General features: G+C 40.8%; 1 protein-coding gene across 4 annotated transcripts in view; it reads right to left on the bottom strand.

The window, feature by feature from the left end:
• The window catches only part of ZNF516 (zinc finger protein 516), a 141,680-nt gene extending 118,050 nt beyond the window's left edge, over nt 1-23,630 (bottom strand). Inside the window, exons 1-2 of one of the 4 annotated variants that reach the window (XM_048507607.1) lie at nt 23,369-23,630; nt 18,260-18,523 (exon numbers count right to left, since the gene is read on the bottom strand). The gene's annotated coding sequence lies outside the window, so the exon portion shown is untranslated. Of the gene's footprint in view, nt 1-18,259; nt 18,621-23,368 lie in introns of those variants that run through there. The other 3 variants (XM_048507609.1, XM_048507606.1, XM_048507610.1) reach the window with 3 other exon arrangements.
• Nucleotides 23,631-26,873: the final 3,243 nt, after the last annotated feature.

Here is a 26,873-nt window from a genome sequence, read left to right as displayed (position 1 = left end):
TAGGTCTACCCAAATCCCACTATTCCCAGGAAAAGTGTTCTTAGGATTCCATTGTAAGGTCTTTAAAAACCCATCACTGTGAGTGGGCTCAAACATTATTGCTAAGTAACCACAAAAGGCCCATGAGTGAATTATAATTTAGCTATGAAAGATGAATGGAATATCTTTGTTCAAAAAACTCTGATTATTAGAAGTGGGACCAAACAAGAGGTATTCAGATTCTGCATGGTGAGATCCAGCGTGGTGAAAGAGTGGTGAGAGTCATCATAATGAGAGGCAGAATGGCATAGTGGTTACGAGTGATGGACTCTAATCTGGAAAACCAGGTTTTATTCCCCATTTCTCCACATGAGCAGCCAACTAATCTGGAGAACTGGAGTTGATTCCGCACTACTCCTCATGCAGCCTGCTGAGTGACTTTAAGTTAGCCACAGTTCTCTCAGAACTCTATCAGCCTCACCTGTCTGCTGTTGCAAGGGAAAGTGATTGTAAATTGCTTTGAGACTCCTTCCAGTAGATAAAAGTGGGGTATAAAAATCAACTCATCAAGAAGTATATGGTTGGTTGCCCTCTGATGGGAAACCAGAATAGACTGATATTTTATCTGATGCAGGAAGGCAACGCCTATATTTTCTTTAGAATTTTGAACTTGCTCACTTTCCTTCAGCACAGAGACTTTTAAAAAGAGTGCTTATTCGTAATGTCTGAAGCAATTGCAAGACTGTAGGTTGTTTGCAGTTCTTTCTGCATTAATATCAGAGTATCGCCAAATAATGGAATTACTATTCACTATGAATAACTAACCAAGCATCAAAGTTGCTCCAAACTGAACTCTAGCTTATCTGATCTTTGATATTTCTATGCTAGCCTAAGATAATTAATTTTAAATCTTACATTTATCTCCCTAGCTAATCCCATCATCAAGTGACAGCACAGAATTCATGCACACCAGAAAAACATCCAAGTTCAAGTTTTGGAACACTTCCAAGAAAGAGAAACTATAGAGCAGACACTGCAAATTTCTTCTTCATTGTTTAGGTGTAATACATTCATGTATCTTGTTACATGAAAGATCTCTGATTATTTTGGGGTTAAGACTAGAAGAATTTCTCAGCTTACAAGGCAAGCAACAGCCTCCAAACTGTTCCTTTCCCCCCCTATAAACAGCAATAAATTGCACTGAAAGTGTTTTAAGCATGAACTACTTCCACTGCCTTCTCAGTATTCCCTATATACTTTCCACATAGGTCAACCCACTCAGTGGGTAGCTTATAAAAGTGATTGTTTGTTTGGATGTGGGGACTAGGCAGAGAGGTTTGTGCCTCGCCTGTCTAACATTCCAGCCTGACTCCCAAAGACAAACACAGTCATAGTCATCAAATATTGTAAACTAGTTTATAAATATGTTGTACATTTCTGCAGGGCTAATTCACAACTTAAACCGAATCCAATACATTCTGGGCTTGTAGCAAAATCATTAATGTAATTGAATGCACAAGTGCAAAAACAGCCCATGCACTAGAAATGTGGCTGATTTTAAATTATACATGACCCCACCCCCCTTTGCGTTGATCACAGCCTATGGGTTTTCCCAAGTAAACCAGAAAATTGTGAGCATACTTTACCAGCAGTGGCCCGTGCAGTTGGTATGCTGAATGGCAGTACAAAACCACTCAAATAGTATTCTCTTTAAATTGAAAGCCAATCATCAATGGAATTGCAGTCCGTGTAATGTTGAACAAGAGAGAAAACAGCCATAGCAGTAGAGAAAGTTAAAATTACAAACATGTGCCTTGCAAAAAAAACCCCTGAATAATCAGTATTCTAAGTCAGTTAAGTCAGTGATGTTCACCATGATGCCCACCTATAAGTTTCCTAGCACCTGCCTACTACTTCTCTAAATAAGAGACAGTTTTTACATTCTTCCATTTCATTGGAATAGTAGGTGTTTCCAAAAAAGCCAAAGAATGATCTCCTTCATGTTTGCCGTGTGCACCCACATCAGTTTCTACTATGGGAGGATTCTTGGTTTGAAACCACCTAACATTTATGTGAGCAGAACTACCCATTTTGTGATTGGGCTCCGCCCCTCCCCATGCAGCCATTTTATTAAAGAAGCCATCATTCTCTACATTCCAAAAGCTCCCACAGATACAACAAGGTTGGAGACCCCCGTAGTAAGGAATACTAGTCCCAACACAGCACTTTGTCCAGACATAGTGATGTTGACGTGGGAATTACAGAATGTTATGCAGACTTGGAGCCTTTTCATCTCTGCCTTATGTCAGTGATTTAAAAAAATGTCTTTAAGGTGAGGCTTTCATTATTAATGTTAATAATTTATCTCAATATTTTTCTGCTTTTGATTATTGATTATTAATCCATTTACTAGTTTGTTTTAATTTTTGTTTTTGTAATTGGAAGAGCATGTGTTTTGGAGCCGTGGTGAAAAGGGATAGATGTATTTTAAGTAAATACTGAATCAGCTTCCCTAGCTTGCACAAGGGACTTTACTTTTATGTCATGCATATCAAGCACAACAAAAGGTACAATCAGATAACATGTTTTCTCATGCAATTGCTGATCTCAGCAATAATTACTAGAAAACTAGATTGTTTTTCATGTATATCACAAAGCCTTCTCATAAAGGGAATAAAGCGGCACCTCTCAACAGCAAACTTATCCTCTAATTAACAAACAGATGGTCATTTGACTTTAGCTCGGAAAGTCTTGGACCTATTCTCACAAAGTTGATAAACTTGTGTTTGGGTTGCACAGCCAAATTTCAAGAGCCTGAATGTTCTTCCATACAAGAAAATTTCCCCTACAGAAAAAAAGCTAATTAGGTCCATACACAATGTGTATATACACATTGAAAGATATTCAATGACAGCCCCACTCTGCCGAATTGGTTCGAAGGTCATGGTGGCCCAGCAAACATTGCTAGTAGGCCATGTGACAAGTTCTACAGTGATAGTTTAGTTTATTTGCAGTCGCTGACCAGTAATAGTACCAAAAAATAAAACCAAAAAGGAAGCAAATTTTACAGTGATATAAAACAGCAGAGGGGTAGCCATCTTTGTCTGTAGGAAAAAAATTATATAAGAGACCAGTAGTGTCTTAAAGATTAACAAAATTGATTTCAGCATGAGTTTTCATGAGTTGTAGCTGACTTGGCAGACACATATATGAGTGCATCCATTAGGCTTGGTTAAATACCCAGTCAGGGGGAGGGGATGTTACAAAGATTGTTGGAGTAAAACACAGAATATTTCTGGAATAGATTGCTCCAGTGAAGCATGGCCAGCACTGTTATCCAAGTCCCGTTTCCCTAAGCCTTACTGCGTTTTAAAAGAGCTTGACAAAGATGCAACATTTCTAATAAATAGTGAAGTTCTTTTCTGACTCTCACAGGGCAATCCTAAGCAGTCATACCCTTTTAACAACACTGAAGTCAAAGAAACTGAGAGGGTATACTCTGCTCAGCACTGCCTGCAAAGTCGAACAGGGTACAATTTCACTAGTGCAAGGTAACCCAGTTCAATATTCATTAATTTATCAATATTTTCAATTGAAATACACATATCCCCCAGAAGAGAATCCATAGTGGTCAACATGTAAACCATCTTTCAATTGCTTTTGAAAATGGTACACTTAAAGATGAGCCTGATTGGAATGCAGTCATATTGCTAGCATTCTCATTTGTGCCGTGCGATGCTAGTGACACATATGAATAAAGCTGTCACGTGTATTCTGATATTCAAAGTTCAAGAATTTTATTTTTATAAAATTCTGGTAAAAGTATAAAATTATGCTTGCTTATTCAGCCAGTATCACAGTAACTATTAAACCCACAAATCCACTGCACAACTTTAAACATATCATTTACTGCATTAGATTTTGGAAAAAGAACATTTGGAAACACTGAACTTAATTACAGTTTTACAAGCAAATTCTGGCCTATTCATGGAACACTGTACAACCTTACTATAAAGTTGACAGGCTAGGGGAAAGAAAGTCTTGAAAATTCTTGGACAAGTGTGGGGTGAAACACAAATATGAAAAGAACCAAAAACAGTGGTTTTTTTTTTCAAAATGCTATTTCAATGTATTTCAACATGTCTTAAATGAAGAATTAATTCTGAAATAGTTTTAAATAATAAGCAATTAAATAAGCATAATAATCTCTGTCTTTCCTCAATGCTTCCTGAAAATTAATGCTGCAGTCCTGGTCTCTTCTCACCAAATCTAAACAAAGGCTTCTGAGCTCTCTTCCAGGGCAGCCCCAAGTAGAATGCATTGCAATAGTCTAGTCTAGATGTAACTACGGTGTTGATCACTGTGGCTTAATCTGAGTGATGCAGCAACAGATGCATCTGAGGTACCATCCAAACCTGGGCAAAAGTACACAGGACCATTGAAGCCACTTAATTTTCGAAGGTGACTGCTGTGCTGAGTAGAACTCCCAAGCTGGGAATCTGGTCTTACGAGAGGAGTGTAACCTTGTCCAAAATAGGAGAGATCTAAAGTCCCTGACCTGCCTTTCTGCTAACCCAGAGAACTTCTGTCTTGCTGGGATTAAATCTCAGCTTGTTCAACTTCATCCAATCCATTACTAAACCCAGCAACACTCTCGGACTTAAGTGGGAAAGAAAGCTTGTGATGGGTATCATCTGCATATTGATGACATAAAACCTCATGATGATCTCTCCCAATGACTTCATACAGATGTTAAACAGAATGGAGGATAAGATTGAACCAGTAGAAGCCTCTATGGATCCCCCCCCCCCCAGTCTAACAGCTATGGGCAGAGCAGGAATCCGCCAAGATCACCTTCTGAGATTGACCCCCCCCCCGATAGAACTTGAACCAATGTAGCATGATTTCTCCCAGTTCCAGTGTACAAAAAGCACCAAACTTCAGTGATGTACATTTAATTTTTTATAAGCAATAACAAATATTTTTAACTAGAGAACTGTCTGATAAAGAGGAGAAATCCTGTTCTACAGGAAAAATTTATACGTACAAAATTATAGGAGTATATTATAAACAGTATACTAGATTAATAATGATTATTAATTATAATGACCAAATAGAATATCTATTACTTTGATACATAACAACAAAACAGTATTAGTGGCTCTAAAATATCCTGTTTTCAGACAGACATTCTGGTGGTGTGTTAAATATTCATCATTAGTATAAAATATATTAAATCTACCCCCAAATTTGATATTTACCTTAATAAAGTTCATATCAGAAAAAATATATAACTAGTGACAGTATAAAAGGAACACCTGAATATTATAAACAGAGATGCAAAGAAAAGGGAAATAAGGCATTTCTCATCCCGTCAGTAATGAGAAGCCCTGTACAAAGGTCTGTTCTGTTTTTATACATTGGTTTTAATTCTGAGCAATTTAACAATTACTTCTATCTTTTACAACTTTTTTTTAAAGTTCCCCCTAAATGCAAATAATTTTGAAGCCATACTAAAGCCTCTTTTCATCGTGACTACAACTTTTCAAATAGCATTGCAAACTAAATTTATTAATCACTCCTAACTTGTGACATGCAATACAAACAATTAAAACTGAAAGGTGCTCAGTATTTGGGAGAGGAGGACAGAGGGCTTGAATTGCCTTTATGATGAGCGGCCTCCTCAGTGTGTATCTGGGAAGAGAAAAAATTGTGATTTAGTTCAATTCTCTTCAACTTCCTCATGTGACGTCACATTTGATGTCTTATTATAACAGGCCAGCAGGATCCAAAACTCCATAGGATTTTCAATCACAGGAAATGCTTAATGCATTCAAAGAGACTTCCTTGTTGTGCTTATGGGACATGTTCCATCTCACAGATAAGAAAACAGAAGCCCTTTATGGAGATAGAAGCATACACTGAAACTCCTGAGCCTAGAAGGGAACCCACTAGAATGTTTCATAGTGAGAGTGTCAGACTATATCATGGGAGATTCAGATTCTCACTCTGCCATGAAGCTTTGGTGACCTGAAGCTAATCACACACTCTTAGCCTTATTTCACAGGGTTATTGATAGGATAAGATGGGGAAAGGCAGAATAAAAGAAACGTTCTATACTATGTTCCACAGAAAGCTGATAACTCAGTCAGTTGAGGCTCAGAAGTTGAGAAAATTGTATGCTTCCGCATTAAAATATAGTCCCATACAAATATGCAAATTATCATTCATTTTTACGCACTGCCTTTGTCAAAACCATTATTTTGTGCAATACTGAACATGGTACTTTAATACAGGAGCATTTATGCCAAAATGTTTTCTTTTTTCTTCTTTTAACTTTCAAACGGATGAGGGAAGCAGGGCTTTGTAGGATCCATCATGCTTTGTTGTGTGGCGGAGGAATATACAACCTATTATCATCTTTATGTGGAACAGAAAATAGGTAAACCAATAAAGATCCATCTCCTCCCAACTAATCAGTGATTCACTAGATCACTGGGCATGTTATTGTGTGCCAGTCAAGACACAACTGACTTATAGCCACCCCAAAGGGTTTTCAAGCCAAGAGACACTGAGAGATGGCTTGTCATTGTCTGCCCTCCGCATCACACCCCTAGTATTTTTTGGGAAGTCTCCTATCCAAATACTTGACAGACTTGAGTCTGACAACGAATGACTGGCCCATGGTTTCCATGGCAGAGTGGGCATTCGAACCTGGGTTTCCCAAATCCTGGTCTGACACTTCTGACACGTCAGAAACTGGAACCAGGCTTTTTATAAAGACAATTTTGCATTCTTTATAGTGAAGTAATCAACACTGAATCAACTGATTAAAAAGTAAATTCGCGTACACAGTTTCAAAACATAATATTCAAGCCGTTAACTCATAGTAAAGGAACACTCAAAGCACTAAAAAGATAAAATATCACTGGGACAAACTAACTGAATATTAAATTATTTGGCAGCTACTTAACAAACATGTTGCTTTTCTGTTCTAAATCTACCACAGAACACTGCCACACATCCAGGGACGTAGGTATAGATTTTTATGGGGAGATTCAGGGGGTGGGGCCAGGCCCCCACATGCCCCTAGGGGCATGGTTACACCTTCCCAAGCCCCGCCCCCAGCCTCAGTGCTTATAAAGGCAGTTCTCTGAGGCCAGGGACAGCAGACTCCCCTGCCCCCCCAACCCCCCCCCACCAGCTGGGCTCCCATTCGGCAGCCGGCAGCCCCTTCTGCCCTCCTCTCTGGGCAGAGGCATAGCTAGGGAAAATGGAGCCCCGTGCAAAATCTTAGTTTTGCATTCCGCCCCCCCCCCCCATGGGCAGCCGCTGTGATGCTGGAATCCACCCTCAAACAGCATCACTTGCAAAGGTATTTAAACTAGAGAGCCCAAATTCTCCTTTTAAATCCACCTTAAAGGGAGAATCTGGGGTCCCCAGTTAAAACAACATTGAAAGTGATATTGTTTTGGGGTGGATTCTCCCCCACCCTGAAACAGTATCACTTTCAATGTTTAAACTGGGGACCTCACATTCTTCCTTTAAACCCATGCCGAAGGGGGTGGATTTAAAAGGAGAATCTGGGGAAATCTGGGGGGTGCCTGCTGTCAGGGGTGCAATTGTTAAGCTAGCAGCACCAAACTTTCAGGGTATCTTTAGGAGACTCTTCTAATGATACCACCCAGGTTTGGTGAAGTGTGGTTCAGGGGGTCCAAAGTTATGGACCCTCAAAAGTGTAGCCGCCATCTTCTAATAATTCCGATTGGAAACAATGGGATATGGGACACCCCCTTTGGGAGTCCATAACTTTGGACCCCCCTAAACCAAAGCTCACAAAACAAGGGGAGTATCATCAGGAGAGTCTCCCAACAAATCCCTGAAATTTTGGTGTTGCTAGCCTAAAAAATGCGCCCCCTGCAGGCCAAAAACCAAAAAAAAACCCCACAAATGGGGGGGCGGAGCTTCGGACATACAATGAGGGAGTTGAACCTGAGGAAAAAAAACCCTTACCTACATCCTTGCACACATCTTGAGACTATTGCTATAAACTATCAATGCTGTAATCAAACTGCAGGAATGTAAAAAGAAATGAGCAAGAGCAAATATGTCACCACAGCTAAAATAATTCTCTTGAAGTTCAGATGCAGTCATGCTATTTTTGAAAAAGGCAAAAATAATTATCTGTGTAAAGTAACCTTAGAATCCCACTGTGGGGAGGGGGGGGCAGACACACCAACCACTAAGGCTCAGCCAGTTTATTCAACTATGAAACAGGACATTTACTGGAAGAGAAAACCCAGGGAATAAAAGACTTGACTCACAACCATATTAATGAACTCATTTGACGTTTCCCCTTTTAAAATAGCCTAACTGAAATAACTGCTGACTAAATGATTTTTAGTTTTTTAAAAAAAATCACACCGAATGCAAAAGTTCAATTGTATTCGTTTAGATGACTTCTGGACATTTCTCATTACACTGGAGAATACTGCCATGTCAACAGAGAAACTTGAATTACGCCACAAGACTACAGAGTACAGATCAGAATTTTGCCATAAGTGAATCATAACAGCTTTAACCTAGCACTGAAAATGTATAAACATTTACAACATGTAAGATGTCTGCTTCGAAAAAGGAATGTTACTGCAAGGTACAAATATTTATACTGAGAATGTCTACTCAAATAAATGGGCCTTTCTGTTGGATTTTGCTATCCGGTCATTAATTTTCCAAACGCAGTTCAAACTTTTCTTTCTGCAGTGTGCAGTCAAGGTACAATTCCCCAGCCATTTTAATGCTCAACAAGGATTAATAACAACCTAAGAAGATCACAATTTGCCCTCAGATGTGCACACCCAACTCTTGATGACAATGTGTGCTCACATCAGAGAAGAGGGGTCTCCTTGGGACTCCTTTTATGTCTTTTTAATTATGCCGCCTGCTCTCTCACAGTTACACCTGACATAATGGAAAGAGCATAATATATTTGTACCTTCATGAATTCCAGAGCCACTTATATAGACTTCCCATTCAAGGGTCATATTTCTTTATATGCATTTATTTGGGTTGTTTCAAGAGCAAAAGGTAATGTACAGATCCCATTGAAATCTATTAGGTTTAAGAGCTTAACTGTGGTAGACCATCTTCATTTTAATGAGTTTCAGGAATATTAAAATCCAGAGATTATTTTTGGACATGATACCATAACTCTTTATGGAAATGAAATATACAGGAAGGAAGGAAGGAAGGAAGGAAGGAAGGAAGGAAGGAAGGAAGGAAGGAAGGAAGGAAGGAAGGAAGGAAGGAAGGAAGGAAGGAAGGAAGGAAGGAAGGAAGGAAGGAAGGAAGGAAGGAAGGAAGGATATCCTGTACAGAGTCTCAAAGGGGCATACAAACTCTTTCCCATCCTCTCCCCACAACAGATACTTGTAAGGTAGGTGGGGCTGAGAGAGTTCTGAGATAACTGTGACTAACCCAAAGTCAACCAGCAGGCTTCATGTATAGGAGTGGGGAAACAAATCCAGTTCACCAGGTAAGAGTTTGCTGCTCATGTGGAGGAATGGGAAATGAAACTCAGTCCTCTAGATTAGAGTTCACCACTCTTAACCACTACACCATGCTGAAAACTCTGCTTTAATGCATACATTAAAGCTGCACATGGATCTTCAGGAACAAGGAACTACAAATATACATCAATATTTGAAGCAGGCTGAAAAACAGTTCACATTTAGTAATACCATATAACACAATACTTCTTGTAATGGATGCATTGTGTTCCATTTTTAAGCCCACCATTCCACTAAGGGATGAATGGTGGTCTGCATGCTCTTTTTCTCCCATTTTATCCACACAACAACCCTGCAATGAATACCAGACTCAGAGTTAGAGATGACTTCAATGCTGATCATCTTGAAAGCTTCAAAACATGTCATAATTTCAATCTGGGTCTCCTGGATCCTACTCTAGCCGCCACACCAGACTGGCTCTCTCAATTAAGTGATTCTACAGTCCCAAAATAAACGCCTCTGTCAAAAATATTATTACACATTTTAAATAAACACTTGGAAAACTTGCCATACTGAACTTTAATAATTACTTCTTTTGAGAAGATATTTCTAATCACAGAACATTTCAAAAAAAAATAAACAGGTTAAAACAAGATAATTCTTGCTTGGTGCTAACGGTGTGAAGACATAATGTAGCAGATCACCCCGAACTCAATTTCTCAACAAGCATATGAACTTATATGAAGTGCTTAGTTCTGCAATTAGCAATATTTAAGAATGTTAAAAGGAAATCATTCTAATCAAAACAGTGTGTGAGATTTACCCATGAACCCCTTAAATGTAACTGGTGATTTCATGTAAGATGCAAAAGCACCTAAATGCACAAAGAGAAAAGATTCTGTCTTGATTTTTGGAAATATATTTTACAAACAAAATAATATTAATGGTAAAACTGTTCTCTTAAGATCCAGTCCTTGGCTAAGAATAAAACTCACCAATAATGAAATCAGATGTAAAGGCCAGAGAATCTAAAGATTCTGAAACAAAGTTATGTACTGTATATACTGGTGTATAAGACTACTTTTGAACCCTGGGAAATCATCTGTAAAGTCTGGGGGATTCGCCTCTTATAATGCATGGTACTCTTATATGGCGCAGTATATCCCCAAACTCTCCTTATATTTTAACTGAAAAAAGAAGTGGGGGGGGTCGATCTTTATACACCCAGTACGCTCTATATCACTGCCCGGTATATACGGTATTTATTTATTTCATTTATACTCCACCTTTCTCCCTAATGGGGACCCAAAGCAACTAACATTGTTCTCCATTCCTCCTTGTTATCCTCAGAATATCTTTGAAGTGGGTGAGGCTGAGTCAGTGTGTGCCTGGCCCGAGGTCACCCAGCAAATACCAGAGTGGGGATTTGAACTTGAGTCTTTCATACCCTAGCCAAATGCTCTACCCACTACGTCACACTAGATCTCTAACAGCACCATCCACTGGGCTGTGTGCCTGGCCACAGCGGCACAAGCCCGCCACCTCCAAGGAGGCTTTCTGGTGGCGTGGGGAGGTCAAAAATGCAAAATAAGCCTCCCTGCCACCAAAAAGCTCCCACTGGGCTTACTGGCTCTCTCCACTGGTGCAAAATGAGGGCAATGGTCAGGAGGAAACCAATTAGCATCGGCTCTGCCCCTGGTCACACCCTTAGATCAGCCCCCAACAGTGGAGGGGGGATGCGGAAACAGTGTTCAGGGCCACCTTTCACTGCTGGGGAGGGTCACGATGGCCTTCTGCCAGCAGATTCACCGCTCCGTTGAGTCAATTGCCTGGGGAGGGCAAATCCACTGGCGCAGCCCCACGTCACCCCCACCAGTGGATTTGTCCCCTTTGGATGGGACTCTTGGGGTTGCTTTTACATACATTAGACAATGCACTTTTCCAATCGTTTGCAAACAATTGTTTGCAAACAATTGTAAATTGCAATTGTACCCCATCGCTAAAGTACCCAGAAAGTGAACTGACAGTGCATTATCAAACATGTGTGAAAGAAGACTCCATTTGATACAACAATTTCCTACGTCAAGGAAGCTCCTATTCAATTCATCTTACTATGCATATTTGGAGATTCGTGCAGCCATCGTTTCAGCTGGCTCACACTGCAATCCTAAAGAAATACACCTTTCAAAGCCTATTGACTTCAACAGACTTAGAAGGGTGTGACTTTGCTTAGGACTGCACCGTTAGGCAAGAAAAATACCTGCTCATGTGAATGGCCATTGTGGCTCTACTTTGGGGATAATATGAACATCTCAAACACAGCCCTCTTCTCCTGCATTTATACTGCCATCCTTATCAGTAGAATTTCTTCCCTCTCGGCCCAATTAAATCAACTGACTTAGAAGAAAGTACCTTTTTTAAGGACGTAATGTTTTTAGAAATATTCAAACAGATGCAATACCTTTCCTTATCAAGTTATTTTCCTACATGACATGAAATGCATTATATACAGCTCATCACATAAAACTATAAAACTGTTTGGTTTAAGTCCTCAAAGTACTAATGTGTTCATTGTATTCAAGCAATAATTATAAATACTGCTAGCGTTGGAGATTCACCCTAATCACATCTTATAAAAACTGCCAGTTGGGAAAATAGGTCACAGGAATTGAAAATAGAGGACATCGACATTGCAAGAGACAAAAGAGAAGTTGTATTATCTTGGATTAGAAACAATATGTAGACGTCAACATTTTTATATAGAAACCAAAGAAACTCTTGCCTTTAGAAGCAAAATCTCATACACTGCAGCAAGTCTTACAGCATCGTAAAAACAAATTAGCTATGCTTTGTTTTGTGGAACTCACTGCCACTGGGCTCTGTGGTGCTCAGTGTCTTACAGTGATTTACAAAAGGTTTAAACAAATTTATACAAAGCAATTCCACCAATTACTGTGAAGTATAATGACCGCATGGAATGTCCATCCAGAGCTGCAACATCTTTGAGATGCTTTGGCTTCCAAGTCCCTGCTTAGGGTGCTGTCAGGGCATCTGGTTGGCCAATGAGAAAAATGGGATGCCCCAGAAATTCACCTCCTGTTGAACTAGATGGACTATGGGTCTGATACAAATGGGGTCTTGTTTGTTTGTTTGTTTGTTGTTCAATTGTATAGGCTGTCCTTCCCCATACGTGCTCAGGGTGGTGTTCACTTCAATTAATAGCAATAGGCCCTAAAAACATTTTAGATAAATCCCAGTGCAATAGATTAATATCAGGTACACATTCCTACATGCATTAGGAGGGGGAAAATGGAAAGAGGAAAGGTGAGAGGGAGAGGAAAAGAGGAGGGGAAAAGAGAAGGAGAAGGGAAGTCAGTCAGAATGGATACTGTCGCTGTCCTCAAGCATAAGCCTAGCTGAACAGTTCCATCTAGCAGGAGATGTAAAACTGTTCTAAGACCTGCAGGACCCAGGTTTCCCTTGGCAGAGCATTCTGCTAGACCGGGGCCAGAGCCAAAAAGGTTCTGGCTCTAGTTGAGGACAGCTGGACAGCTTACAGACCAAGAACCATGAGTACGTTGAGTATAAGGCTCTTTGAGGAATGTATCGGAAGAGGCTTTTAAAAATTCACTTAATATCCTGCTCCACACCAGTAAATAGTATTTCCTAGAAAATACTGGTGTAGTTCCAAGTTCATTTCTCCAATCAGAATAAAGGAAAGGAAGATCCACGGCTTCTGATTCTGAAATTTCACTTGAGGTTTCAGAAATGTCATAGTATTTCATGAGCCGGAACATGATTTTCAGCATTTAAACACGTGTCCACATTTCTTGAGCTTATGTGTATTTATGAACTTGCATTAATTTATTCCATGTGATGCAGAAGTTGGAGATAATTGAAGCAAGTGGCGTCACAGGATCTACAGTTGTAGCAAGTGCACTCAGCAGACTCCTAGACTGCTGTATGGACCTCACTGCTGAGAAACATTCAACATTCTGCCACACCTGAAATTACTTTTACTACATCATAAGCAATGTAGTCAAACTCAGCATGATGCTATCAACATGAATATTATTATCTCTGCATCCTGAAGCAAAATAATTTGGCTGTAACAACATTTCTTTTAAAAACACTGTGTTATAAAGTACTTTATTCAGGATTATGGGCTGAATCTGCACAAGCAACTCAAACGGGCTATCTGAACCCATGTTGCCTGTGCCACCGCTTGCACAGTGGGTGCAGGGGTCAGCCAGGTCTGCACAGGAAAGGCAGGAGAAGCGGTTTGAACAGGCAAGGCAGTGTTTCCATGCAAACCGTGCAGTTAAGAATCCCTCCACCCGAGAATCCCTCCCACTCGAGAATCCACCTCCCTGAGAATCCCCACCCACAATATGGTGGTCACAAGAGGGTGGGCAAAGACCGCTTCCTGCTTGCCACTGTTCACACAGGCAAGATGGAAACATTTGAAACCCAGGTTGAAGGGGGAAAGTTGCTGATTTAGCGACTTTCATTTTATCCGGGTTCAGGCAAATATAACTGGTCAGAAGCATTTGGGGGGAAACTTCTCCCCCAAAATACCTTTAAAAGGGCCTGAACCCATTATTTTGCCTGTGCAAAATCACCCCGAAACAAGGGGGGGGGGGTCTTTCCATTTTCCAAGCATTTCTGATTTGTCCATGTCAGGCCTCTAGGAAAAACATTCTTCCCTAAAATATTCAAACAGACCCAGACTGGGGTCTGGGAGACCCAAGTTCAAATCTTTATTCTGCTATGGAAGTTTGCAGGATGACCTCTCTTAGCTTACCCAACCTAAATGAAGGAGGGGAGAATCACAAAGTCTTGCACACTGCATTGATGGGATATTGTGGCGAAGACTGGCTGTCTAAAGCTAGGTTGCTTCTGCACTGGGGCCATCCTCCACAATGAAGTCACCATGGTTCCAGCATTAGCAGCATGCAGAACATACACACATTTGAAAGAATTCACCTTCTGGATCTTCCCACCCACACAGGGAGTGTTCCACTGTGACCATGAATCTGCTTCCCCCTCTGCTTACTGATCCTGGCAGAACTATACCGCCATATATTTTTCCTCTCACTCTGAATCAAATTAACACTCTTACATCATCGGCGCAAACCTGAATTTTACACACTTCTTAGCACACTAAAGTCACGAGTTTAGAAGAGCATAACTCTGTTAACAGTTTCACTGCATGATACCAGGAACACGTGCCAAATAACAGTAACAGAAATGACACCAATTCGCAACAGCGTAATGATATGATAATGCCACTTTCAAAAATTAAAAGGTGACTTCTGCCAGTGGTTTTAGAGGCTGCCAACCAGAACCACGCTTTGCAATCCATGCCGAAGCACACGTCATCCTGAGAGTCTACAAAAACAGAGCAAACAATATCCACAAGCCACAGAGATGATGCGTTTCTGTTCTTCGCAAAATTAAACTATCGTAACAAATCAGTTCCTAGAAAAAGCAGTATCACGACGAGGAAAGAACAGAAAAACAGTGGCTTGCTACTGATGTCATCTGGAGCTACCAGTATAACTGCAAGCACAAATGATAATAATGCTATATTTGACTACCATGGAGTCACTCTGAGAAATATGTTGTGGACAAGCTGAAGGAGGAGCCTGTGCATCATGCTGCAAGCCCACACCTTTCCCAGTGTCGGTGCTTACCACCCCATGTGGCATGACTCATAAATTAAGAGCAATGACCTAAATAGCATGACCTCACATATACACTGGCATTACTCAACCTACTGTGTTTTTCCCCTATTGACTGTAATATATGGCCATCCAAAACACACCTTTTTTGTGTGTCTAAGAGATGTGCTCAATCTAAAATATTTTTGCAATTGCATCATCCTGATAGCTGTCAAAATGAAACTGATAGTGCAAGTGAAGTTGTAGTCAGGCAGAGACTAGCCAAGATTTTGAACGATGACACAACTGTTTTGATTTGCTCCTGTAATACTCTTGCACTGGCAACTGGACTTATTAAATCATACCGACAGCCATGCATCGTGTACCTGGATTTCTTGTTTAAAAGTTAAAATGTCATTAACGTAGAGGCACACTGACAAACAGATGCTTTCCTAAGTCAGATGTCACTGTAACCGCCTCGCTCTCTGCAACCAGAAAAGCTACATCTGGCATCTGCAAACAACAACAGGTTGCTGCAGTCCCATCGCCAGTCATTCTTTATGCTTGGGAGGGCTCACATCCCCCACCCCCTGCCACCATTCCCAAGCTCCAGCATCACCACACATTTCAAAAAGGCCAAGGTACCTTCTGAGACGTTGTAACAAAAAAATTGACAGGAAAAACAGTCGTTACCCTGCATAAAATGACTGGTAAAACCAAACTGAAGTCAAGAATGGTGGTGTACTGTAGGGAAGCTGCACTGAATTCCCCAGGTTCTTACTATGCACAAGGCTGATAGCAACTCTTCAGAGAGACAGCTGAAAGGCTGCAGATGGGGGGGGGGGGGGAGAGAGAGAGAGAGAGAGAGAGAGAGAGAGAGAGAGAGAGAGAGAGATATCTAACTACTGCTGTCTAATCAGTATTAGATGGTGGACATCATGTGTCCGATTCTCTTCTCCATCACCAGCGAGATTCAGGGGCTGAATGTGTTTTGTAGCCTACTGTATGGCCTGTATGGCCTGCTGTGATCAGTGAGATTTACTCTCAAGTAGAAGTTGCCAGGGTTATCAGTCTTAAAGGCCAATGTTTAGACAGCTGTACAGCCCAAGTAAGAATGGGTAGGCTATAAGCCTGCATAGAGCTACAGCCACATCACCAATGAGACTACAAGTTCCAATCTTCCTGGCTGGCTACTCACACTAAGCCTCCCAGGAAACCATTTGTTTTTTTTCTTCTACCACATACAAAGCTACTCTGAACTGCAATTATTACATAATTGTAATAACTGTTACATTATATTACAAGATCCTTGAGACCCTGAGAAGGCTGTGTTGAGAAAAGAGTCTGGCTTCTTCAAATCTGGTTACGCTACTGGATTGTGATAGTCTAACCCATTTTAGACTAATAACTATTCTTGGCTCCAGTAAAGAATTTAAAAACATGTCCAAGAAGACACAGAATGTATCAGTGGTGGTCTTAATTTAAAAGGTGGTCAAATGCTGACCATTTTAGGATGTGAAACTGTGCTTGTTTTAAACGATCACTACTTTCTCGATTTGAGACTTCTATTTAGTTTAAAACACCATTTGATTTTTTGATTTGTTTGTCTGCAGCAAGGTATATATCATCAGAGAATGTTTGAAGAACATATCTGTCTCCCACGGTCACTCACTGAGACATACACCCTTTAGCTGCACTGAACAGTTCAAATGTTTCATTTTTAAAAATAATGATTAGTGCACAATAATACTCAGAAGAACTAATCTTTAGGCTTTCAAGACAAAAGGCCTTGCAAATGAATACAGGGGAGGATTATTATAAACATATTTTATATTGTCTATGGTCTAAATAAGGCTGTCACCTATTCTGATGACTCAATGTGGAACAAACATAACTGAAGATTACTTTATTACTCAGAGCTTACTCAAAATGGCTATGGCAGTTACTCTTGTGAAACTAAAGATGTCTCCTTGAATAACTGAGCTGTAATACTAATTACACCACAAGTGCTTGTATGCTACCCTGGCTTCAGTTTTATTAGAAGCCCAGTACATAAATTCCATTCTCTCTCTCTCTCTCTCCTATCAATCTGAATATAAGGCATTCAATTATGCATATGCAAGTACCAACAGGTCACCTTATCTCAGATTTTGATAGGGCACAATTAAATGCCACCTTGAGTGGAAAAAAAATAAGCAGCAATCTTCCAAAACAAGCTTCTCCCCGGAGTCCACATTCAAATACACATTCTATCTGGAAAAGCTAATATTCACATAGTTGCTAAAATATTTATCTTTCTGAGTGACATTTAATTCCCTGGGCTGATGTACAGGGTTTTTTTCCCCCCGTAATTATTACGATCATTGCAACACTTGATAGGTTGTGAGAACATTTTGTGGGAACAGATTCATGTTGAAATGTGGCTGTTAATTACATAGCAAAAGCCATCTGTATTTAGCAAGCCATTTGAAACTTAGCAGCCTAAAACCTGGATTCAACTTTTAAAATCTTTTAAGTTTTTTAAGTCCTACAGCACTGTGAAGAACATTTCGTCCAACCCCTTTCCTTCAATGGTTAAGACACAGCAGAGGATTTTAAAGATTTTGTTTGCTCTAACCAAAAAGTTAAGCCAATTCCAAATTTGTGTCAGGGCACAGAGGAGGTCAGAAAACCCACAATAAGCATGGGAGGCTATATGAGAACTGGAATTCAGCTCCCATCCTTCTCTCTTTGTTATGCAGAACTAGACTGCATTAATCTCACACCCGAGAAATACATCTGGGTTTCTACTAAAGTTTCATCTCTTCCAGACATGAGAGAGATGATCTGCGCCTTTTAACCCTTCCCCAGCACCTTCACAATCTAAGCAAAGCCTTCTAACCAGGGACAGGAAACAAATTATGAATATTTGGATTTTTATTTTTATTAACAAAAAACATGCGCCCATCATTTCTTTTTCACTTCTGTCCCTAGCACCACATGGGTTTTTTCCTTCTTTTTCTTTAATACTTATATAATGATTGCTAGGCATGCCACGCCTTGAAACACTCCTTTTTCTCTTTCCCTTTCCACAATAACAAACTGAAGTTGAAAATAGAAAGCAATTACCTTCCGAGCCACTGTGCTCCGTCAGCCGGAGCCCCACATAATCCACTAGGGCACTGCTGTAACCTCCTGAGCTGCTTCTCCAGATCCTGGAGCCTTGCTCGATTATCTCAGACGCCTTTTCCCCACCGACACTTTTTTCTTTTGGTTGGTAGCGCCTTGACAAATCCTTTCTGCCTTTGTTAAGGGTTAGAAGTTGAGCTGTGCCTGTTCTCTGCCTCTTTTCACTTCTTGTATTACAGTTACACTGCTGCGTGACGTTTCTGGCTACACGGAGAGGGGGAGAAAACAACTGAGTGCGAGAGCTGCCTGCCAGAGCTAAACTCCTCCCTTTCTTTGCCTCCCTGCCGCCTCCTCTCTCTTCACACAGCAACAAGCTGTTGCCAGAGGGGTGGGGGAATGAGGGCTTTGGCTTCCTTCCCTCACAGGTATAATCCCCCCCTTCCTCCCAGACATGCACAGTGCCCTTGGCAGCAACAAAGCCATTCAAAAGCTCGCTTTAGTCAGTGTAATTTCACTGATCTGTCTTTGGCTTCTTCTGGGATAACTGCACTCCTGGAGAACAATAAAACCTGAAAGTGCCACAATGGGTATTACCGTGCCATTGTTGATGCCACGCTATAATGGCACTCCAAATAGCATTATGCTTTAACAATAGCAATGTAAGCATTGCATTGCCCAACCGTGTCACAGCTACTGCTCTGCGCTTGCCAATGCTAGCACCGCAATGTTGGGCAAGGACATTTTCACACATGGCTTTAAGCCAGTAATCCTGTACAAAGTTCTCTGAAAGTCCCATTTAACGCCCTTCTTGAAAAGTGCTTCTGCTTTCCTGGTTTTAGAATTCCAATTTTCTTCTGTTCTAATGGACTTTTGGCAAATTGTTTCAATCAGCTGCACCCCCACAACAGGATTGAACACAGTTAATTAATACTATATATATATATTGTAAAAAGTGGTAAAGCTGCCAGGCAGAGTTTTGTAAGATGCCTTGAGCAACCACTGTGATAAAAGCAAGATAGAATTGTTTCAATAAATAATACACATCTATGACATTTTTTTGTGTAAAAGGGCTTGGAGGCAGAATACAAACATTGTAGGTAAAATGTGAGAAATGCGAACAGCATTTATGCAACCCAATCCAACCATTATTCAGAAGTTAAAGCTACCTGATTACAATGGGATTTCCTGACCAAGTGAACATGGCTGAACTCTTTACTTACTGTCCAGTTAGTATCATATTTATTTGTTTGTTTAAATATTTACATTCTGCCTTTCCTTGTGGTTTGGGGTGGCTCACAATAATTAAAACATTTTCAGTTAAAATCAAAATAAAACAGCAAACCCCAATGTCTCCCCTCCCGCCCCCCATGCCTGCTATTCAAACCCTCTCAAAAATCCTGGCAATATTAAGCTGCCCTAACAATGCAACCAATCATCACAGTGCACAAGGGTTACCATAACCTAATAATGTCCCAAATACTACAGTGTTAAAAAAAAATGGGTCCAATCCGGCGCCAGTAAAACAAAGGGAAGGAGCAACACCAAAATCCAATGGTCCGACTATAGTCAGTGACTCTGCTTGCCAATTGCAACAAGCTTCTGAAATATACAAAGAATCTACCACCAGCCTTAAGTTGGGATAAACAAAAGGAACTGAAGAAAACAAGCACAATCCCCAAACTGTGAAATAGCAAAGTGTTCCAAGCTGTGATGTTTTGTTCTTCTTAAGTTTAAGTTACGCTCTTAAAAAAAAAAAAAGTTAAATACATGGCTGCCAAGTGAGTTAATGAAAAACTCTTTAGTAGTTAACTCACTTAGCACAGCAGCCATGAAATACAGCTGATGGCATGAGGCCAAGGCATAAATGACTCTCTTTGACCATACCCGAGTTTTTCTCTAAGGAGAAATAGTTCTGACCATCTTCAGAGAGAAGTGGGCAGTCAGCTTTAAGACAAAAGGTTGCATTTAGTCCTCCCCTTGATAACCCCACCCATCTACCCAGTTACACATCATGAAATCAACAATGTGTTCTTGGAAGCACAAAAATATCAATGGCTCCAGTCAATATACTAATAGGCCATATGTCCCAGATACAAAGTAAGAATCTATTAAAATATTGACATTTAGGGCAAAGGGAGGCAATTTATGAAGGACAAAACAGGATAGGGCCCACAATGGCAGAAGGCATGACAGAAGTTCTTTTAGCAAATGTCCTTATCGTTTAATGTAGAAATGGTCACTATTCACAGAATTCAAAGTCAGCAAGATCTGCAGCTGTACAAGGACGTTTGCATTTTATATGGCAATATTTCCGCTAAAACAAATATTTATATTCTTTTTTTAAAAAAATAATACTCTTGAAACCACTCTCATGAATTTTTTTCCAAATTTCAGTTCAGCAATATTCAAGAGGCTGTTAATTGCCTTTCTCCATGGATCATAAAGTCACACTTCTTTCTTTGCTAAACAGCAGTGCCCTTTAAAAACCCACAAAGATCCAAGCCTTCATGATCTATTGCGTTACAGATTCATTATGATTCCAGCGGCACTTTTTAAATCCCTTTAAAAGATAGTTTTAAAGGGATAAGTAACTGTACTCTTAGAATAAAAATGGATGCATTTTTTTGGGACGCGCTCCACTTTTTCTCCCTCTGATAAGCAGGCCTGCTCCATGGCTAAACACATCCATATATCATTTTATATATCTTTTTTCTTTCAGCACGCCTCAATTTAACGCTCGAAATTATGATAGCTTTAACTATCATTACAGTACTAGTGCCAAAAGGGAGCTTTGGTTTACAGCAGACTTTTTTGGGGAGGGGAGTGAGTTATTTACCTTTTAAGCTACTGACTCATAGAGACAAATGCCTGCAGAAAAGCTCTCCCCAGGCTGTAATATGGGCTTGAAATACAAGCACAGCAAGAGGTAAGAGCTGGAGATTGGAGGATGGTGCTGCCAATCTTTTCTAGAGGGCAGTGACAGGCGAAACAAGGCTATTTTGCATCAGTGTTTCCCATTCTTCCCTTGCCACTGACCAAAAAAAAAAGAAGAAGCCCAGAGCTTAGGAAACAAACACTCATTTCCATGGAAGGAGTTGGCTTTCTTAACCAATAGTGCTGCAGACAGAAAATATTAATGCACTGCTCTGGTGGGAGATGGAAAAGTGGAATACACACTATTGGCTGTAACTCTGAAGAGAGACAGAAGAGATTGTAAGAGGTTAGGTGAGCGGGAGGAATAGTTGTGTTGTTCTCTGCAAAGGGCCTTTGACCTTATACTGATCTCCTAAAGTCTTTGGATTCAGACTTCTTTTCAATGGCGAACCAGCTGCATTATAACACGCACACCCACTGTATCTAATTTATGAACTCATTAGTCTAATTTCATTATTTAATCATGTACCTAGCAATCGTGTTTCCTTAAGAAAGGACTGACCTATTTTTGGCAGGAGATAAACGATCATGTTAACAGATGTTAATCTTGTAATCTGTTTTCCTGCAAGCACTTCACATACCCACATTTTAGACACTAATAACACACATACACAAAGGGAGCCTTCCCAAATGAATTGACGTCACTAGTCAATACTTGAGGGGGGGGGAGAGATTTAGGTGGAGGGGGGGAGAAAATCCATCCAATGGTTTCAAAGACATTAAATCTTTTTCCACTTTATAAATGCTGATTCGTTCTGCCTCGACTCCCACGGGCTTTTATTTGCATTTCAAATTCCACAGGTTCCACTATTTGCCTTTTTTTAAAAAATGTAAACCAACAATAAGGAAGAAAATGTGGATTGGAGGCAGGGGATATATCTGGATTAGATAAACCCCAGCATTTGGTATATTTCCAAAGGGATGTTCCTAAATCTAGATTCCACATAGTCTCTTTGGGGGAAAAAATCTGCTCCGTGGAATGACTACATTATGTAGAGATCCACACATTGCTCACACACACCCTTCCACATACTTGTCTACAGTTGTGAGTTTATAAATGCTCCCTGGCATTAACGAGTCCAGAGCAAGATGCTCGCTGAAAGAGAGAGGATATTCTGGAGCATTTGGCCAAGGACATCAGCAGACAAAAAATGAAAATGCAACGTCCTCCTCTCACCTTGTACAGCCTGTTTTAAATATCCCTCGCCTGAGCTCTGTAACAAGCAACTTTCACCTCCCGCAAAGTTTCTGAAAACTTGTCGAAACAGCTTAATTCAGATGACGGTTGCAACTATTTGGTATGCTAATTGAGGGTGGAGGCGGGAGGGGGCAGAGGAGGAGGAGGAGGAAGGGTTTCATAGGACAAAATGTCTGCATTATTTCTCTTCTTTTTCCCACTAGTCCTCCCTTCCTCTCTGTGTATACGTTCAACACCCATCAAATGGGCAGTGCTCATCCACGGTTACTCCCCTCCAAGGGTTTCCTTTCGATCATCCTTCGAGCTCTATTTCGCGTTTACAGCTCTCAACTTTCTGCGACAAACTGAACTATGCCCTTAAACTTTGCTGATGGGAGGATGCCAGAAAAAAAGCGGCGAGGGAGGGGGAAGGAAACGCACACACACACACACACACACACACACACACACTAAGCATTGCAAACACGCCGAATCAATGCAATCTGCAAACCCTCCTTTTTAATGTAAGTGGCTACTCCGAGCTGGGGAAGGTGGCAAGCCCCCCTCCCCAATTTCATCCGCCAAAAAACATTTCTTTTCCAAGACCTGCAATTTGCGCTTTGTTTCTTTAATGGATGGATCTCACATTCGAGATCCGCTCCCCTCCTTCCCCACCCGCATCGCCTTTGACGAAGTGTACTACAAAGCCAAAAGGTCCACAAACCCACCCCGCGGCCCTTCCCCTCCCGCTGCATAAAAAGAAACCCGTTCCCATCCTCCCAACAGCCCCAAGTTATCGTTTCTATTAAAGTCTCTGCAATTACCGAGCCAGATTAACTATTAATTGGAACTGAGAAGTTTTTCCCACGGGCGCGTGAACGATATTGTCAACTCCGCACGCACGCACTCCCCGCTCTTTCCATCCTTGCCCCACCATAAAATAAGGCAAATCAAGGAAGGGGCAGGGGCCCATCGGTAGGTTCCCCCAACGCCTTTACCTGGTCTCGGTCCAGGTGATGCGATTTTAGAAGGAGACAAACAAGACCCTGAAGGTGAACCCATGCGCTGCATGCAATAAGGAACAGGCTGCACATGATTCACTGGGCCGGCTCCACTCCGGCGAGCAGGGGGGGACGGCTCGACATCCCTCGCTGCCTGGTGCTGAGCCGGGGGCCCCGTCGCCCTATTGCCCTCGGGCCGTCGGGGGCTTCTTCAACCCCAGCAGGACTGCAGGACTACCGGAGGAACGCCCTGCTTTTTTTGTGTGGGTGTGTGGCTTTCCTCCCGCAATGTATAGGTTGACGTCTTCCCCCAGCCGGCGGAATGGTCTGCCCTCTATTAAATGCACACACTATCTACTATTGTCTCATCAGCACAAAGTTCTTGTACAATGCGGGGAGAGTCTAGATGCCCCGCAATGAGTCACGTACGAACAATTATTCCTCTAATAGGGCTGATTCATTAGCAGACCTGTTATTCATCTTAGCGTCTGCCAAATGCCTAAAGACAACATTTCAGATCCTTAGAAATATACATATATGCACATATATACGTAGGTATGCCTTTATGTTGTACATTCACATATCTCAGGGAGCTAAAAGGATATATTGTTTATGTTCTGCAATTGTACCTATATTACACGCAGTTCCTTTTTGTGTATGCATTCATGCATGTATTTATGTCATCTCAATACACACACTGCACACACTCGGGGCGCTAAAAGTGTATATTGTTTAATGTCTGCTATTGTGTGTTTATTCATTATTTACAATCATGTTCCTTTTTTTGTATGCATGTGTGTATGTATGTGTGTAATACATACACACACTACACGTTCAGGGAGCTGAAAGTATACATTGTTTATGGTCTGCTTATTGTGTGTTTATTCATTATATACACTCATGTTCCTTTTTGTGCTGTATTGAAGTAAAAGTATTTTTAAAACTTGGGCGTTTACATTATTGGTTAGTTGCCAAGTTTTCACACTGCCAAACAAAAGATTCCAAACGTGGTTTGTCCCAATCAGCAGGGATGTTCCATTTGCATCACACTGAAACATTTTTTAAAAAAAATATTTGGCATCCTGGTTAATTCCAGTACTCGGTCATGAAAGTAGCTCAGTGTTATAAGCCACTAAACTGCCATCCAGGGCAAGCCATGTGTAGGTCAACGCATCACAATCACATGTAAATCTGTTGCATCACACCGTGCATAGAACTGTGTACAGCTGCAGCTTTCCAGTGTATACGTGCACAGCAGAAGAAAAGCATGTGTGTTTGTCACACACCACAATCAATATCTGATATATATGACATTTTGCATCCAGAAAGGGCGATCCAAGTAGTGAGGAATTCATAGTATCCGTCACAGCCCTAAGATTTTGAAAGGTGGGGGTGGGGGTGGTTTATTATCAGCTTTCAAGATAAAATGCTGCATCACAGTGAAAAAGAATGCAAACCTCCACTCCATCTTTTCTACACCTCTTTATAAAGTAACTCATAAATCTTCCAAAGTTCACATTTTATTTCTGCACAGCTCACTTTACCTAAATTATGCGCCGGTGATATGTTTAGGCCGGGTCTGCAAGAAGCTGCTAGAGCTTGCAGATGGATACCAGAGTTTTTTGCGCCCTAATAATAGGGAATGACCCAGAATTGGCAACGCAAGACTTGAATAGATGCCTGATGCTCCCTTTCTATTGCAGATCTATCCTGTTCTTGCCTTAGGTCTCTCCCCGTGATTATTAAGAAGTCTGAAGGAACAGCCTGCCCAAATCTTTCCTGCATGGTTCTGGGTTTGCCAGATAACAGAGAACTGCTCTGCAGCAGCTGCAACGGTTATCTAGCACATTGGTATTTGGTGCATATATTGCTGCACATTGCTGCCTAGCCTAATGCAACTTCTCCCCATTTGCAACCCAATCTGCTCTCGACAAGCCCAGACGGGGACGTGGGGGGAAGGGTCTCACTGCCTGGAACTCATAAATAAATACTTAGGGAGCACTGTGGGGAGTGGGTTAAGGGTGGGGGGGAGGAAAGTTTGCAGATAAAAGGCACCCCCCCCTAAACATAAAATATAGGCTATGTGTGATTAATGCTCTGCACTCACTTGAATAGCAAGCATGTTAAAGGTCATTGACAATTGTTGCTGGTTTGGGATCAGTTTTCCGAGATATTTTAAAGTTATTTGGAATCACAGATTGGATTTTTAGAACTCAGTTGACACCTCAGCTATTTCCGAGCGATTAGCACTGACTTCTGGCAGTGCATTTAGCCAGCATAATCTGCTGTCTAAAGTAGCTGTTGTTCTTTTTAAACCCAGGGTCTGGTTGTTTGTTCCCTTTATCATGCACTCTCTTCAGTGCCTCTGCTTTACACCAGGTGAAGACAAAGGGATGGGATTTTCCTCTGCAAAAAACCTCTCCAGTCAACATAGCATGTGCAGATTTTCTAATCAGTGTAATGAATACAACGGCAGTCACATCTACTCATGTTTAAATTCCCAAGGCAAGTGGGTCCCCCTGACAAGTGTGGCTTTAAGTGTAGATAATAATTTCCACATGGCGAACATTGTCAAGCCAGTGGAGTGAAAGGTGGACTGGCTGCTTGAAACCTTTTTATGTACATTTCGTGAACAAACCTCTGTCTCCAATCAATATGGATACTTTCTTTTGTGGTTTCTCTCTGTGCCTTATTGTGCCAGCAAACAGTTCTTAGGGTGGCATGTTTGCCAAATGCAATGACAGCTTTACATCACCAATACAGGACAGCAACAGAGCTGGCATCGACCAGTTTAAGTGCCAAAAGAGGATGAAATCGGGTCCCCTTTGGCATTAAAGTTACTATATGCTCTAAAAAATGTGGCACTCCAAAATTGCTCTTCACACAGATTCCATCCTTTGTAATGAAATGAAAAAAACAAGCATCGTAGTAAGGGCTGCTTAATTGGACGTTCAGTTTGGTAGGTGAGAACAATTTCTGATTGAAAGAAAAGGAAGTGATGCACACACTTCTAATTAAAATCTCTACTAATTGGAATTAGGACTTACTTCTGAGTAAACATGTTAGAATCTGGCTAGAAATTGTATTATGCCAAGCCACAGAGATGTTATTGATGCAAAGAATATCAAGCCAAAGATTTAAAGAAAACCCTTTTTTAACATTCCTGTAGATTCTACCATTTCTTGGCTCTGAAAATAAAATTCTAAGCATAAATTTATATACCCTGATTTGTTTTCCTATTAAAACCTCCAAAGAGATTTTTAAAAATTATTTAAAAAAAAATAACTCCCAAACAGCATGATCTCATTTTCTCAACCCATTTTAATGGAACTCTATTCTGTGTTTCAGTGAAATCTTGCTGAAGTACTCCAATTTGAAATTATTTTGTTAAATTACAGTATTCTGTATGAAAATGTCAGGTATATTAATAGCTCAATACATGTTTCGCTATTTATAGTTTTCTGTGTATAATAATTCTGCCTAATGAAATACAAGCAGCAGG

This window comes from Sphaerodactylus townsendi, linkage group LG09 (genome assembly GCF_021028975.2).
Source record: "Sphaerodactylus townsendi isolate TG3544 linkage group LG09, MPM_Stown_v2.3, whole genome shotgun sequence".
In the NCBI taxonomy this organism is placed as follows: Eukaryota; Metazoa; Chordata; class Lepidosauria; order Squamata; family Sphaerodactylidae; genus Sphaerodactylus; species Sphaerodactylus townsendi.
The sequence above is the reverse complement of the archived record's forward strand: the minus strand, read 5'-3'. Positions and strand labels throughout refer to the sequence as shown.